General features: G+C 36.4%; 1 long non-coding RNA gene across 3 annotated transcripts; it reads right to left on the reverse strand.

Moving 5' to 3' along the window:
- Nucleotides 1-1,434: 1,434 nt before the first annotated feature.
- LOC129453323 (uncharacterized) lies at nt 1,435-12,900 on the reverse strand. Of its 3 annotated transcripts, none has more exons than XR_008647387.2 (7): nt 11,976-12,900; nt 10,837-10,955; nt 10,554-10,746; nt 10,365-10,470; nt 8,083-8,383; nt 5,856-7,041; nt 1,435-1,785 (listed from the first exon to the last, which is right to left on the reverse strand). It is a non-coding gene; the product is annotated as an uncharacterized lncRNA (long non-coding RNA). The 3 variants fall into 3 exon arrangements; XR_008647388.2 differs by having other exon boundaries at nt 5,856-5,899; nt 6,842-7,041; nt 10,837-12,900; XR_008647385.2 differs by having other exon boundaries at nt 10,837-12,900.
- Between the last annotated feature and the right edge of the window lie 419 nt (nt 12,901-13,319).

Below are 13,319 nucleotides of genomic sequence, written 5' to 3' on the forward strand. Positions count from 1 at the left end.
GAAGCAGATTGGTCTCTCTAAGCGAGTTCCCAATTCGTCGGTCACGACGTGACGTCGTAGTGACCGACTGAAAGGGAAACAAGAGATTGTTTTACTAAAATGTATATAATCACATTGCCTGCATTGTCTAGTTTGTATTCAAGCACAGCTGTCATCTGACAATAGATATTAAATTACAATCTGCGTATTTTAATTATTTTTGTCCACTACAAAATTATGTAATATATCTGTAACTGACAGAAACCGTAGTAGAGTTGTAAAGTTACTGATGCAATCAGGTGTTAGCAACATACCAGCACCAAAACACAACAATATGTCAAAGCAAAGCAACTGTATATTTGGTTTAGTCCTATGACAACATTTTTAATTTCACTCTGCCCACTCAGCCCTTGTATCACACATTTCAAAGACATAAAATGGTCCAGTGCATTTGTCAGACATAGTATTCAATTCCTTATTGAATTGTTTCTTATTTGAATCAAACACTACTGTGGGCCTCTTGGGATATTTGTTTGTCACAAACCCTAACACAATAAATACTGTAATCGATTGAATTGTACCTCAAGAAAACAGTTTTAAAGTAATCTCAAATCAATAGTGTTATGACTATGAATTAAAATACAAAAGTTACATTAAAAATAATAACAGTATCATTATAGATGGCCCTCAAAGCAGCAACAGTTGAGGGGGGCTGATCACATCCCAATTAGCTTCAAGTAATGTACTGCAGAACTCCAGTGTCCATCCTCTTATTAATTTTATCATGTCTGTCTGTTTGGGCTGTGCACATATGGGTAAGTGGTTATTTTCAGAATCATCATCTAATTTAAAGAGCTATTATATGACACACTGATGTTTTAAAACTTTTCTATTGCTCAGAAGTTCACAATGCATTTGGTAACATTTAAATGATGATGTGATTACTCAACACCTTATGTATTGTTGGTTTATATATGTTGCATACTGAGACTATTTCTGGTGCACTTATGTATTGTTGTTCTTGTGTTGCTCTTAATGCTACCTCATTTGTAAGTCGCTTTGGACAAAAGCGTCTGCAAAATTATTAAATGTATAAACAATTACTTATTTCCCACCATCAATCTTCAAGTAAAAAAGCTTTGTATAGAGTTGTCTATCATGTTGCCACTTAAAAATTAAGATGCTCTAAACCACAGCATTTCCATTGCTTGATAGATAAAATGTGTAGGTAAAATATGTGATCAATTAGAATGGATGATTGATTTGTTTTAACAACACAAGACAGGCATAACAAAATATCTTGTTTCTAGAAACTACACAGTTTTCCTATAAATAATACAAGGATCAGCAGCTATGGATGTTTTTTATTCTCTGAGCAAATACATTTTATGTTGTCTTGAATGTTCACCAAGTAGACTTTTTAATAAATAGTGTGTGTGAAAATAAAGAAACCAATGAATTCCTCAATGTTTATTGAAAAAAGTAAAGTAAATAGACTCACTGTACTTAACATCATTACATCACAGTAGGATATAACATCGATTAAAACAGTTAAATTGACAATAATTTGGTTGCAAAACAGTATTAGCAGTATTCAGTATTAATATCCAAAAAAGTGCAAAAAAGCAAGTGAAAGGAGGAGCAATAAAAGGGTCCAAGAAACAAGTGTTTGTTTAAAACATAAAAGAAAAACAAGTTACACAGAGAAAATAATAGTGCTTCTTATTGTATCAGGTCCCCAAGAAGATGCCGAAGCACTAACAAGTGTCCCCATCCGCCACCCACTCAAATGGCCACTGCTTTTATCTGTAACACAAAAAGAAAAAATGCAATTACATGTTTGGTTGGGCAAATAAACTGTAGACACATTAAAGGAGAACACCACAGCTTTTCAATATTTACTATGTTCTTACCTCAACTTAGATGAATACATACATATCTTTTTTCAACGCGTGCACTTAATCTTTGAACAACGCTTCTTGAATGTGTTAGCATTTAGCCTAGCCCCATTCATTCCTTAGGATCCAAACAGGGTTCAATTTAGGAGCCACCAAACACTTCCATGGTTTCCACACTTTCCATGTTTTGTTTTGTGCCACCATACTTACTCGTGTAACTACTCATGTAAGAGTCTTTAAATATGGAAAACATGGAAGTGTTTGGTGGCTTCCAAATTCATCCCTGCCTGGATCCCAAGGAACGAACGGCGCCAGGCCAAATGCCAAAGCACCCAAGAAGCGCTGTACAGATTAAGTGCACGCATTGAAAAAAGATATGTATTCATTTGTCTAAGTTACATAGTAAATATTGAAAATGGTGGTGTTTTCCTTTAAGACACACATTAAAACTGCAGCTGTTTTCCTAAAGCTGTGTTTTGGTGGGATTTTATTAAATCACAGTAGCATATGCAAGTCAACAATGCAAAAGAAAGCCTTCATTGTTCTTTTACATCAATTTTGTGTTAAAGCATTACTTGACTTATTGCATTTTGTTCTGGTAACTCGAAAGAGAGGAATGTGAAGTTCACATTTAACTTTAAGACAACATATGTGATAAATGAATCACGATGTTAACATTGTTTATGTCTCAATTTGGTGTTTTTAACAATTAAAGACAAGCCATGTGCAAATTCATTATTCAACAACTTTGTCTCTAATTATATGGAGAAAATACTCCGCAGTCTAATTCCCGTAGTTTAAAATCCCCTGTGTTTCCAATATATATATGTGTGTGTGTGTGTGTGTGTGTGTGTGTGTGTGTGTGTGTGTGTGTGTGTGTGTGTGTGTGTGTGTGTGTAATGTACATCTGAAGTTGTAACGAAAGTAATTTCCCCTGGAATTGTTATAAGTATTTCTGCTTCTGATTATTAATAGCGCATATATTAATCTGATGTCTGTGTGTTTCAGACCCTGCTGTGTGCACTAAAGTGTATATGACAATAAAGTAGTGTGAAACTTAATGTATTTATTTTTAAAATGTATTTTAAATGGGCCTATAGGCTCATAGGTTTTTTTGTAAAAAAAAAAAAAATTCACAGCACCCCCTGTTCAAAATGACTTCCAGCGGCCCTGTCCGAGGCACTGCGCGATTGTCTAGAGCGCACGGACTGGAATGTAGTGACTGGCGGGACCGAAAACGTCAATGATGCGGCGCTTGCAATCTCGGGGTACATAACATTTTGCGAGGACAAAATCATTCCTAAAAAGACTGTGAAGATGTTTCCCAACAACAAGCCTTGGGTAACTCCAGAACTAAAACAACTTCTCAACCAAAAAAAATACTATTTAAATTAGGAGGAAACAGAGAGGAGAAAAGGACTGTGCAGAAAAACATAAAAGGTATGATCAGGGACTGTAAGGCAGCATATAAACGCAAATTAGAGAATTTTTTCAGAAATGATACTAGGAGAGCCTGGCAGGGGGTACAAGCCTAAGAGGCATCTCATGGCAGTGGAAGATGAACTTGAAATGGCAAATGATTTGAATGATTTTTATTGCAGATTTGATATGTATGATTTTACCGCTGAACAGGAACTGGTTTATAAAGAAATCAGTAGTATGAGGTGTAAACATTGACATTTCTGTAGATGATGTTAAGTCCTATTTTAGACATGTGGATCCCTGTAAAGCTAGGGGGCCGGATGGTATTAGCAGCAGGACATTAAGGGTGTGTGCAGATCAGCTGGCACAGCCCTTTCAAAGGCTGTTCCAGCTGTCAATAAACACTGGTGTAGTTCCTTGTCTATGGAAAAAATCTTTGATCGTGCCCGTACCCAAAAACAATAAACCTAGGGAACTTAATGACTTGCGCCCTGTTGCCCTAACATCTACAGTAATGAAATGTTTTGAAAAAATAATCCTGAAACAGATTTTAGGGGAGGTTACTCCATCCCTAGATCCAAACCAATTTGCATATCGTGCAGAGAGAGGGGTTGAAGATGCACTGCTGACTTTGACAAACAACATATATGAGCACCTTGAACAGGCAGAGAGTCTTGTTAAAATCGTGTTCATAGACTTCAGCAGTGCCTTTAATACAATCCAACCCCACCTGATGGTAAAAAAATTGGTACAACTGGAGGTTAACCCAAGATTAGTTCTGTGGATTTTTGACTTTCTGACGAACCGTAGTCAACAGGTTAAATTCAATTCATGTGTCTCATCGTTAAAAGCCATTAATACAGGGGCACCACAAGGGTGCGTTTTGTCCCCCATTCTGTACACCTTATATACTAATAGTTGCCAAGCAACCTCCTCAAATCACACCTTTTTGAAATACGCTGATGATACAGCATTAGTGGGTTTTGTAAAACCTAATGCTGCATCCCTAGAAGGTTTTGAGAGAGAGGTGCAGGGTTTTAGTGATTGGTTTACAGATAATTTCATTTTGGTTAACCCAAAGAAAACATAAGAGATGATTATATATTTTACTAAAAAGGGAAATATATTTCCACTATCAAATATAAATGGGGTAGCAGTAGAGCGGGTCACAACATATACATATTTGGGGGTTGAGATAGACAATAAACTGACTTTTAATGAATGTGCACAAAATAAGTCTAAAATGTTGCAGAAGAGGATGTTTTTCCTAAGAAAACTTAATCATTTTAGAATAGACAGCTGTATTCTACAGATGTTTTATAAAGCTCTCTTGCAGAGTGTTTTATCATTTGGCCTTATCTGTGCATTTGGTAATATGTACATTAAGGACCAGAATAAACTGCAACGAATAATCAAAACAGCTAGTAAGATCATTGGAGTTGATCAAACATCTGTGGCTCAACTATACAATGACCTTAGTTTAAAAAAGACAGAACAAATTTTAAAGGATCCAACCCACCCTCTTCATCAGAGTTTTTTTAAAAAGCCATAGGTCAAGTGGCAGACTTCTGCAAAAGAAAATTAGGACCACAAGGTACAGTAAGTCTTTCGTGCCTACAGCAATTAGACTGTACAACAATAGAATTAAAAATTCTTAGGCATTTTAAAATATGAGCATACTGTGTATGTTAGCACTAAGCTAGTTTAGTTTAATTTTTATAAAATTTTTTAATGTTTTTTCAATGTTTACTTATTTGTCTGTTTGGATTGTGTTTTTTGTGTTATGTTCTCAATGTTTAAATGTTTTTAATGTCTGCTGTATTTATATTTCTATCTTTTTACTGTTTGGAGCGTGTAAGGTGACCATATGAATTTCCTACCTGTGGATAATAAAGTTTACCTTGACCTTGTCTAGACAGTGGTCACCAATCCTGGTCCTTCAGGTGTGTTTGATTAGGGTTGGAGCTAAAATCTGCAGAGACACCGTCCCTTCAGGACCAGGATTGGTGACCACTGGTCTTAGACCATATACATGTAAGTAGATTCTACATACAGATGTTTTAGCTGTGCAATTGAGTAGATTAGCATATTCATAGATCTGCGCATACAATGTGACAAGCAAAACTTTTTTTATATCATTATATTATATTATTTTTTTATTATGATGTTCAAAGATGCATTTTAACTGATAAAATTCTTAAGTAGAATGAGACTTTAAAGAAAAGCACATGAGCAAGGTAACAGGGAATTCTATATAAATACCTAGAGACAAGGAAAGCTCATTTTGCAATGATGCCAAAATCTTACATTTTTGTCTCGACCTTATCTTCTACAAGGAGTTTAATGGGTTGACAAATCCTCAGAACTATGACTTCACGCAGGCCATTTAGTTTGGGCATACTACCTTAATTTCATTATTTGCCTAAATTGTTTTGCATGTTAATTGTGGACAGTAGGTGTTAGTGGCAATTAGATATACTGACAACAGATTAAAATTAACAGTGAACATGCCACTTCTCATTGGCATGCGTTTTAACACTGAGACGTTGTACATACCAAAGTTTGCACGGCTCCCACTCCACCTGCTTCCATTTCTGGCCCTAAAAAACAGTGGGACTTTTTTAGTTTCAAATATTTACTGTGTTTACCAATAAGTTTAAGACCATTACATCAATAACAAAACAAAACAAAAAACTATATCATCCCTTTTCAACTGGAACATTATATAACCTGTGTATTGTTTGAGTTGTATTACATTTAACCTTAATAACTCTGGATTTGGCAACCCTCTTCACAGGGTAAAAATCCTGTCTCCCTGTCACATTGTGTGGGCATTTTGAAAGGAATACAATACTACATTCAAAAAGCTTAACACTACACTAAACAAGCATTACAATAATTGGTTAAGCTAGGGGGCACAGTTTTCGCACTGTAGTTTTTTTTTTGTTTTATACTGTAGTAAACTACAGGGTAGGGTGGTTGAGATAATTTCATACTCCTATATATAAAGATAGATGGCATTCTACTGTCAAACAAAGTAAATATAAGGTTTTCAAAAAAACATTGTTTACTTTATGATAAGTACATCACTGCATAACTGTGATTTTATTTTATTTTCTACATAAACTCTTCCAACATAAAGAACATTGTGTGAAAATGTTACCGTGATATCCTTAATATTGACTAAGTAAGGTCGTGTCAAACATTGAAATCATAGTGAAATAAATAGGTGAAATCAATGATGCACATTATTCAGAATTTGATTCTTAGACTTTAGGCCATGTTTTTACAGACAGGGTCACATTTGGTTATTTGTTTCAAATTAACTTGGAGAAACGAGAAACACGTATTATTCAGAATTTCTGAATAATACATTTTAGAAAATGGAATGGGAGTAATAGTCTGAATTTTTTTTTTATATACACTCCTCAAATCAAATCCGTACTTTCCCATAGAGTGCAAGAACCACCATGTACAACAGTTTTCACACTGCAGATAAGTACTGTTAATTAATTCACAACAGGCTGTAATACACTACATACTAGGGCTGCACAATTAATCGCATGTGATTGTAACGCGCATCCCCTCAGTAAACCTCGTCCTTGTTTAGTAGTAAATGGCCATCAGCTGCTTTCAGATGGAGCGACATTTACTACACAGAGCCGTAGTTCACTGACAAGAGGGGATCTCTCTTGATCTGGCCGCACTGTAGTCAGAGCTGGAAAGCCTTCTTTCACACCATCTGTTAACAACAGAGAAACATTTAAAATGTAGAAATTATTATGTAAATTAGTCACAGTTTATAATAAAAACTTCTTTTCATAAAGGCTGCACACGGTGAGCACTGGACGCAAAAGGTCTTGTACAGTCAGTAAGAAATAACGCCATCACAGTAAAGTAATCACAACAGAAAATAGCCTATTATTCCACAGCTTTATAATCTCAATTAGACAGTTTATACTTGCATGGACACTTGCACGTGACTGGGAAATTGGCCAATGAAACATGATCATTAGCAGTTCCAAGTGGGCTCTAAATCTAACCCAACTAAGCCACACAGTCAACAGAAAGTATGCCGTTTTTCTTTATGATATTATGCAATGAAATATTGTGATAAAGGTACAGAGTCAATATATTTTGCACCCCTAATTGGAGCCCACCAAAACGATGTCTTAGAAATAGGCAAACACAGGCATGATTTAAGTTATGACAACAGCATTTCATGGAATTTGCCAAACACACACAAAACTGTTATTTGATTGATGGTACCTCTCGTCAAAATTCATGAAATGCTGTTTTCATTACTTAAAGTGGTGGCCAAATTGATTAGAACACCTGACAGATTATTAAACCCACATGGGCTATGAGATAACATTACCGATAAAGTTCTGAGGAAATATATTGACACTATGCCAGAGAGATGTGCTGCTGTAATTGCTGCAAAAGGTGAACATACCAAATAATAAAGTTAAAGTGGATAAAAACAGTACGACTTACCTCATCTGATATTTGTTGTGCTCAAAGCAACCATTGTTATGAAAAGTAATCATGTTTTGGAAACAAAAAAAATCAATATTTCAGATCTGTCAGGTGTTCGAATAATTTTGACCACCACTGTATATAAATATCAATTTCTGCAACTCCTATTCCAAATGCTTTGAATGCAGGGATCCCAGGACTCTTAATTTGATTACAGTTTCACATTACACAAAGTAAGAGTATGGTTTTTTATAAAGCTTAGAATTTATTTTCAATGCACTTCATAAAGCTCCTTTTTGCTTACCTTTTCCAAGAGAAACTGGGGAGGCTCTTGGGGGTCCATCTGGGTAATGGGTTTCTTTTCCCAGATTGCTGCAGTGGGGTTGCATTGTGTCCTAAGGGTCCTAAAAGGGATACTGGCTGTCAAATTGGGGACTTTTGTGGTCCAATAAGGGCTGCTGGTGGTCCAGTTGGAGCTGCTCTGGTTTGAGGCAGGGCCACTGGTACCTGGAGATCAGGTTGGGCCATTTGTGGTCCAGTTGGGGATTCAACTCGGGCTGATGAGGTTTTATTGACTTGTTCTGCAACACCTTGTGAGGTCCCGCCTACATTTTCGAAATACAGAATTATTTAGAAAACACTGATCAACCGTTTTAACAATTTTATAGACCAAACACCTAAACAATTATTTTAAGAGAAAAACGACAATAAAAATAATCATAAGTTGCAGCCACAGTAGTAACAAGAGATGTAGACCTTACAAATGTAAAAAGTGCTTATTGTTCTACCAAACAGTAATAACTTAAAATAGAAATGTGATGGATGTTTGATAGTCTGGTTGTTGACCAATTGTGCCACTTGTTCTACTGTTATACTGAAATTGTATAACTGCAATATTCATATTTACTATTTACAGTGTCTGGCAATTCAATGTGATAGTTAATGTTATAAACAAATGATAAAATATATGCAATTGTAAAGTTACTCTGATAGGACCAGTGTTATCACCTTTAGGGGTAGTTTCCTGGTCAGAGTTGATCCTAGTCCCAAAGTAAAATGCATGTTTGAGCGTCTTAATTAGAAAAACGCCTTGTACTGACATATCTTAACATACATCAGTGCCAATGTTTGGTCTCTAGATGCAGACACTGGTTCCTTGATTAGTAGTAAATCACCATCACCTGCTTTCAGATGGAGCAACATTTACCACACAAAGCGAAGTACACTGACAAGCTACGCAATATTGCATTTATCATTGTTGACAAATTGCCTGTGACAATGAATGGGATATTGCCTAGCTTTTCAGAGAAACACAGCTTTGTGTAGTAAATGCTGCTCCATCTGAAAACAGGTGATGGTGATTTACTACTAATCAAAGAACCGGGGCACGTTCAATCTCACACCGGTGCGCAACGTTTTGCTACGGTTTCCGGGTTGAACGACATGTTTCCTTTAAACGGTGTGCAACGGAACGCAACAGGTTTTAGAAGCGTTTTCTCTTGTTTGGTGGGTGTGTCAGAAATGTCAGCCCAATCAGCGGCAAGATGTATAAAACCACGCGATAGTAAAGAGACAGCTCGCTCAATGGGTTCAAGTTGGAATGTTGTCTTTCATTCTGGACACCAAGGTCAGTGACTGTAACATCGAGGGTATTTTACAGTATCAAACACACATTTATAACGATTTGATCACTCCTCAGAAACATTTAAAAAAGAACACAAAGAATGGCCTCTCAGCTACCGTAGTTGCAACGCTTACGTCATCTCAAGAGAGTGTTCAATGCATCACCGTTTCTGTTTAATAAACGTTGTGCAACGTTTTGTCGGGGCTGAACGCAGCCCTGACTTCACTGATGAGATGTGCAGGACAATTTCATGCAATTTATCCTGCAGCCCTATTTGCAAGCATTTGTAGAATAAAATGTCAAGTGTCAACCCTTTAATTCACATTAGAGTTCAAGCTTAGTTCAAGCTTAGTTTAATATCGTCTGTCGTCCTGTGTCTGGACTGGATCATCTGGTGTGTGCATTTAATTTTATTTTAAATTAAACTGACAACCAAGCAGATGGAGTTATTAATGTTATTTTATTGATCTTTAAACATGATCAGCTACATAAAGCTAGCTAGCTTTTAACCTCTCCCAACACTTGAGAGCAGTTGTAGCTGCAGGATGGCAAGGATGCAGTTGACAGTACTCAGTGACTTCCATAGTATTGGTTTTAATTACTATGGAAGTCAATAAGCAACATCATCATACATTATCAAAATATCTTTTGTATTCAATAGACAAAGGGAATTCATGCTGGTTTAGAACAATATCAGAATGAGAAAATAATGACAATGTTAATTATTTGGGTGAACTATCCCTTTAAATTGCATGGGTCACTTTCGAGCATGCATTCAACACTTGACAAATGTGTCACACACACACGCACGCACACACACGCATGCACACGCACGCACACGCACGCACGCACACACGTCAGTTGTAAACTAAAAGCATCAACCACAATCTGAGTACTACATTAGTTGAGAGAAGGCACCACATTTTTACCTGTAATTTTTAATAAATAAAAAAAAATCTTACCTTGAATAGGTTCTTTAATCTTTCCAAGCATGTAATGGATGTCTCAGTCAAGTGACAACGGGGTGTCAAAACCTCAGACCCCCAAGCATTTGGTTTTCTTCCAGGCCTTGACAAATACAAAACATAACAAACACGCAAAATAACATATATATGTTGTATGTATATAAAACAATAATCGCAATTTCATACCAGCATATCTTCCATATCTTCATCTTCATCGTGCACCCAGCTCTCCCACTTCTGATCAAATTTCTTCAGTTCTTTTTTACCCTAAGCTTATGTGGCTGCTCTACCTTGCATGTGTTGCAGGTTTTGCAAGCTACATTTAGTTGTGTATGGCAGACCACACACTTTCTAGTTGTTGATCCCTGGCCTGGCATTTCTAATAAAGAAGAGTAAACGGGAGAGAGTGAAAGAGACTTTGAGAAGTACAAAGCAGGGGAAGATTAAAAAATTAAAAAGCAATACTTACTTGAGGAGAGTGAGTGAGTTGATTATTGAAGTGGCTCTTAAAAGAGCCGTTGGTTTTCTAAGAAAAAGTATAAACTGTGGGTGATGTTAACAGGGAAGGGTGGTGGGTACTGACCGGACCTGAGAAAAGAAAACAAAAACAGGAATAATTCTCTTACAGCAAAGTCTCCTTGGTTTGTCATATTATATATGCAGAACTGTAAAAAAAAAAGGTAACAGTTATGCTACCTATAAATAAAGCATAAACTGCATAAATGAACAGTTGATCTGAATTCAGAGAAATAAATGAAATAATTATCTTGGTACTTGAAGCTTAGATATGGTTACTGTAGTCAAACTTTTACACACTTTCTTCTGACAGATTTATTAACAACAATACAGAACATAACACAATCAATTTTAATCCCTTCTAACGATCAATTGACAAATGTAACTGCACAAACTAGCCTAATTATATAATATAAATAATATTAAATAATTAAATAAATCTATTCTGCTCACCAAGGCTGCATTTATTTGATATAAAAAACAGTAAAAACACTAATAATGTGAAATATTATTGTAATCTGAATGTGAGTGCTGCTGACGGTGTCAGCAGCGATCGCTCTCTGTGATCGATTGGTTCCGCCTTGTATGTTTAGATGAGCAGATTTACAATGAACACAATTATTCTCTTTAATCGGTTATTTTTTCATTTAGAGCTTATTTCACAAACTGCATTCCGTGCGAAATTAATAAAACTACTGGTTTAAAAACGCTAGAACAACTGTTTAGCAACATAATATAATGCAGTCACTGCAGCTTTCTGTGATAAATACATTAGCTGATTATCAAACAGTCATCCAATAATGTTTCTGACCTTAGTAACGTAAAAACCACTATAGATAACTCCATAGTCCACACACGCAAATTAAATGTTATGCTGCACCAACTTTAGGATTTCTTAAATGACCGCACCTGAAAAAACAATTAACGTTATGTCCTAAATATGAGCCAATTGGATTCTGACCAAACGCGTGCACTGACTTGTCTGTTGCCTTAGCGGTGATATTATATTGCTAACGTTGCAACAAAGACTTAACACAAAGGATTTACTCAATTTTAGTAACATTAATCACCAAATTTCCAAGTTAGCCTTACCCATGGAACTCCGGAGAACGCAATATCACTGCGTCGCTTCTCTTGTTGAAGTTGTTGGCATTGAGCAAATTATCGCCCCCCTCTTGGTTATCATCCTCTTATACCACGGGTCTGTTGAATGCTGCATTCTGATTGGCTGAGAAATGTTCTATGGGTGTTGATTATTTTTCTGTAAACCGCACACCTAACTTTTCAAATGTCTTAAAAATAGGCACCAGAGCAATGTTTGTGGTAACCGTGGTATAAGCGGAATAATTGACTCCGGTCCTTTGAATTATTTGAAAATAATGCACACCTGCGGTGTAACGGCACTCCGCTTCACGTCGTGCCGCATTACCACCTTGGTGTGCATTATTTTCTTATAATTCAATGGCCCGTCGTCAATTATTCCTTACATAAATGCGTGTCATTTTCCAGCCCAGTCTCACGAAATTTCGTTATATAGTCACGTATTTTTTTGATTCTTTTTTCGTGCTATTATCACGAAATTTCGTGTTTTTTCGTAGTCGTATAACGAATTCCTGTTTTCGTGTGATTATGACGTATTGGTTACTCGACTGTTTTGTCCTATTTTCTTACCATTGTCGCTTCGGTTTAGGGTTAGATTTACATAAAATGACATCCCTAACCAAACCCAACTCTAACCCTAACGCCAGGCGACATATAAAAAAATAAATCAGGAAAAATAGTATAGATCAATATATTAAGTGACATTCTAATGCAAGCACCAAATCTGGCCCTAAACCGAAGCGACAATGGTTTAAAAATAGGAAAAAACAGTCGAGTAACCAATACGTGATAATCACACGAAAACAGGAATTCGTTATACGACTACGAAAAAACACGAAATTTCGTGATAATAGCACGAAAAAAGAATCAAAAAAATACGTGACTATATCACGAAACTTTGTGAGACTGGGTAGCATTTTCACGCCTAGAGGCGGCAAACGTGACATTGGCACGCATCCTTTAGTGGACCAGCGTGTCTATTACACGCTTTAGCGTGATACTGGGTTGAAAATTTGATAAGCAAATAAAGAAGATTTTTAAAACAACCCAAAGTAATCTTAACTGTTTTAAATTAATTAGAAGTTTTATACCGCACCAGGCAGCTCTGCTGTACATGCATGCCATGATTTTTTTCTCATATATCGTATTGCATGACAGCATGGGCTCAAGCCACTCCCACTGCAACCAAATGTCAGGGCTGGGTCTACGGGGGGGCTTCTGCCCCCCAAAAAATGTCCAGCCAACCTTAAAATAACGGAGTCTCTTTAAACAAAAAATATCTCCTTTAGGCAAGCGCTAGCGTTTACAGTTCCTGCCCACTATCATCTGTTTAGC

This window comes from Misgurnus anguillicaudatus, chromosome 23 (genome assembly GCF_027580225.2).
Source record: "Misgurnus anguillicaudatus chromosome 23, ASM2758022v2, whole genome shotgun sequence".
In the NCBI taxonomy this organism is placed as follows: domain Eukaryota; kingdom Metazoa; phylum Chordata; class Actinopteri; order Cypriniformes; family Cobitidae; genus Misgurnus; species Misgurnus anguillicaudatus.